Raw genomic sequence first — 5000 nt, 5'->3', positions numbered from 1 at the left:
GGCAAAGAAAGAAGAACCACAAGGAGCGATGCCCGCCAAAGCTTCTCTTGAAACAGATTGGTGGAGCCCAACCGAGAATGACCAGGTAGAGGGAGGCAGCCGAGGAACCGAAACCGAAGAAGCTGAAGGAGGAGAGGTCCACCCTCAAACACAAACGGCTGCTAACGAAGGAGCGCTAGACAACTGGGACGAAGACAGAAATTCACAATCGTCACTCCCAACCAGCCGCGGAGAAAAAGGTACAGTTTTGTCTAGACTTTCCAAAGCAGACAAAAACACTATGAGGGCTCTCATTAAAATCTCTACATTGACGGGCGGCGACGAGGCGGTAGCCCAGCAGATTGAAGCGATAATCTCCGAACAAGCTAAATTGAAAAACCTGTTAATGGAACAGGCCCAACAGATTGCGTTCCAAAAAGGCAGGATCGAAGAATTGGAGAAAAGAAGACAAGAAGAACCACTCGAACAAAGGGAAGAGCCAACACAGAGCAACACTCCCGCAACCGAGAGCCGACCAACCTATGCTCTGGTGGTATCTTCCGGAACAATGGAGAAAAAAGAGGTCGCATCGCTTCTGAGGCAGCGGGTGGATCCCCTCGACCTGGGAATCCAAGAAGCAACAATTCGGCCAGGGAGAGAGGGAATTGTCGTGATGACGAAGTCAAAAGAAGACTCAGCTAAGATTCTCCAGTTCATTCAGAAGGACAGAGAACTGAGAAATGTTGAAGCCAAGCTCCCAAAGGAGAACAGGATCCATAAGAAAATAATTGGACTCGAGGATGAAATTGACGAGGTCAATCTCCCAGCCCGAATCGTCAGGCAAAACCGTTTGGTGTGCTCGCCAGAAGACATAACAATAAAGAAGACATGGCCGGGCAAGAGAGGCAAGACAGTGATTCTTGCCCTAAATCGAAGTGCAAACAAAGCAATCGGAAGCCGAACTGCACTGAACATCGGCTGGTCACGATGCCCGATCTTTGACGACATCTTTTGGCCCAGATGCACAAGATGCGCCATGCACGGCCACATTGCTCCCGATTGCGATGGCCCCCAGCGCTGCATTAACTGTGGCCAACGAGGTCACTACCAAAGAGAATGTGAAGCAGAATCGCACTGCAACATCTGCGAGACTGAGGGTCGCACGGAGACAGATCATTCTATGATGTCCAGGGAATGCCCGGTATACATAACAAAGGTACAGGCCGAGAAAGGCAAAATTCTAGCTAGACTAAACTAAGAGTACCCAACACACAGGCACAATGGCGAATAGCACTGAAATACAAATAATACAGGTAAATTTAGGCAGGGCATTTAAGGCAAATCAGTCACTAAACAATTTTCAACAAGAAGAAGAATTCGACATATCTGTACTCCAAGAACCATATTCGCTCAACAACAAAATCATAGGGTTTCCGCTAAAGCATAAAGTTATAGCCAACAACAAAGACCCGAAGACAGCCATCATAATACACAAAGAAAATATAACCGCTTTCCCAATTATTATAGAACAAAAACTAATAGCAGTCAAGATAAATAAAGGTGAAAGAGAATTGGTAATTATCAACTGCTACTGTCCTCCGAATGAAAACGTCGAGCTGGCAATGTCAGCAATAGGAAACATTTTACAGAAATTTATAGACATTAACACGATAATAATGGGTGACTTCAACTCAAAACATCAAATTTGGGGAAGCACGGAGACGGATGAGAAAGGTGAAAAAGTATTAGAATTCACAGTATTACACAACCTGACATTATTAAATGCCAAAGAATCACCTCCGACATTTAAAACAAGTAGGGCGAGGGGTTGGATTGACCTCACCATATGTGACGCAAACCTAAACCAGGATATTAAAAGCTGGGAAGTACTTAAAACCTATAATCACAGCGATCACAGATACATTAAAGTTGTTATTAAAAATGAAGAACTTCCAGAGGAATATGGCCTAACGTTAAAAGGGCAAACAAAAGTCATGGAAAAGTTGCAAATTGATCCCTGGTTTGAGGAAGTCCAGGGGAAAATAAACACGAAGGAAAGTATTGAAGAAATAGTGAATACGCTACACGAGAAAATCGAGAAACTTAAGAAGGAATTCAGTAAAAAGAAAAAACCTTCTAAACAAAAACCGAATACTTGGTGGTCAAGAGACCTAGAAATTGAAAGGAAGAGAGTCAGAGCACTACGAAGGAGGTATCAAAAGGCGAAAGGGGATATCAGAGAACAATACAAAAAGGAATACTATAAAGAACATGACACGTATAACAACATGATAGAACAGGCTAAAAACAACAGTTGGAAAACTCTATGTACTAAGGCTACGAAAAATCCATTCATCCTACCGTATAAAATTGCACGAAATAAGATGAAAACCAAGGTTATGTTTAGAAGCATCACAAAAGAAAATGGAGAAGTCACAAAGACTCTTCAGGAAACAATAGAACACATTCTAGGAAATTTATACCCTAACTGCATGGAAAATGACGAGCCAGGACACAGTCAAATACAATCAAGCAACGACACAATAAACAATAACAAACAGGGAGGAAATTGGACATCGGGAGCAGAAATGAGAGAAAGAAATTTACCCAGTGATGACCTCCCATTTACAGAGATTGAAGTAACGCAGATAGTAAAAAATCTGAGGAAAGATGTAACCCCCGGACCAGACAACCTAAAAACTAACCTCATACAAGTGATGTATGAAAGGCATAAGACTTTCTTTGTCAATCTTTTTAATGCATGCTTAAAGCACGGACATTTTCCTCAAAGATGGAAAGAATCTAAAATTATATTGATTCCAAAAGGGAACGGAGAGGACAAATCCGAGGAAAACAAATATCGCCCAATAGCTATTAACTCGATTTTGGGAAAAATATTAGAAAAGCTCATAAAAGATAGAATCTATTATTTCTTGTTTAAAAATCACCATTTTAACAAAAAACAATTTGGATTTACCCATGGGACATCAACAACCACGGCATTGGAAGAAATAATCAAACGAATAAACCAAGCGAAAATTGATAAGCTAAACAGCATGCTAATAGCACTAGATATTAAAAACGCATTCAATTCTATAAAACCCGAAGTAGTTATTCAGAAATTAGAAGAATATAAGTGTCCCAACAACCTAATAAAACTGGCGGACAATATTCTACGGAACAGGAAAATAATCTATGAAACAGATGGAGTAAAAATTAAGAAAACACTAACTTCAGGTTCCCCACAGGGGTCACCTTTAAGCCCACTCTGTTGGAATATAACAATAGGCGACCTATTAGAAACTCAGCTTCAAGAAGGAGTACACATCCAAGCCTTTGCGGACGACGTGGTGTTACACATAAAGTTCCGCTCAAGAAAAGAGGTGGAGGAAAAAGCTACGAAGGCACTAACACTAATAAATCAGTGGGCACATCAAAAAGGAATAACCCTGAATAAGGAAAAATCGGAATATATGATAATCGGAAAGCAGTACATTAGCCATCAACCCCAAATAAAAATCGGACAGGATAAAATCAAAATGGTTAACGAAATGAAAATTCTAGGGGTGGTCTTGGACACAAAACTAACATTCCTCCCACATCTAAAATACTTAAAAAGAAAAGTAGACGAAGTCACGTATAATTTAAGTCGTACAATAAAAGACGACAAACATACAAATAGAAACACACTACAGTTAATATATAAAAGGGGTATAGAACGAATGGTTACATACGCCTCCCCAGCATGGTATAGCCGAAAAACCATTTTTATTAAAAAACTGAAATCAATCCAAAGATTACCTTTATTATTAATAACTAAATCATTCAAAACAACATCAAATCTTTCACTCAACATATTAGCAAACATTCCACCTCTCCATTTGACAATCGAAAAAGAAAACGAATTACACTACATACTTAAGAAAGGAAAGAACTTCACATGGCAACAGAAAGTATACACCGAAAACGAAATAATGAAGAAACACGACCAATGGCAAGATCATCCAGCAAATAAAGTTAGCATACCCTTTGGAACAACAGAGGAAGAAGCAGACTTCAAAATATACACAGACGGATCAAAGAAAGAAAAAGAAACAGGAGCGGCATTTATAATACTAAACAAAGATAACCAAATCCAAACAGTGAAAAAATATAAACTTCCAGAACACAGTAGTAATTACGAGGCTGAGATCATTGCAATCCAGAAAGCAATAGAACATATCTGGCCTCTACAAGCTTTCGTTAAATACCAGCTTTTTACAGACAGCCAATCTGCACTTCTGGCAATAAAAAATCCAGATAACCTAAATCCAATTATTTGTAACATCAGGAAAACCTTAAGCCAAACACAAAGTAAAGATATTAAACTGACCTACGTAAAAGCACACAGTGGGAATATAGGGAACACATTAGCCGACGAATGCGCAAAAGAAGCGAGCAAAGACGGAGAGGAAATATTTGTTCCCATAACGAAAACAGTTATAGCAAAAGAATTAAAGAAAAAGTTAAACGACGAGTGGAATGAATTATGGAAGAAAGAAGGCAAGCATAGCTACACATTTACATGGATAAGAAATACAAATTTCATTCCGCCACATTTTCCAACTAATTACTACACATCACAGGCAATAACAGGACATGGAAGATTTCCATTCTACTTTACACGATTCGGAATACTGCAACAAGCGACATGTTATTGTTCAAACATAATAGAAAGTTTTGACCACTACTTACAGCAATGTCCCATTGTAACAAACGAAAGAAAGGAACTAAAAAGAATTTTAGGACAAAACCTGCAAAATAGAAAGCCAGAAATAATCAAACAAAAAGAAACAATGAAAATACTTGAAACAATGGTGGAAAAGATTAACGAGGCCATCCTACAGTGCTGAAAATTGAAGACAGACGAAAGAACTTGTAAAACTACAAAAGACAACAACTAGTGCTTGTCATGGGAAATGGCTCAAAAGACCGATATTGGAGAGGATACCTCGGCTTTCATTTCCCATGGGCACTGAAAA

This window comes from Rhipicephalus microplus, unplaced genomic scaffold (assembly GCF_043290135.1).
Source record: "Rhipicephalus microplus isolate Deutch F79 unplaced genomic scaffold, USDA_Rmic scaffold_476, whole genome shotgun sequence".
NCBI lineage: Eukaryota > Metazoa > Arthropoda > Arachnida > Ixodida > Ixodidae > Rhipicephalus > Rhipicephalus microplus.
The sequence above is the reverse complement of the archived record's forward strand: the minus strand, read 5'-3'. Positions refer to the sequence as shown.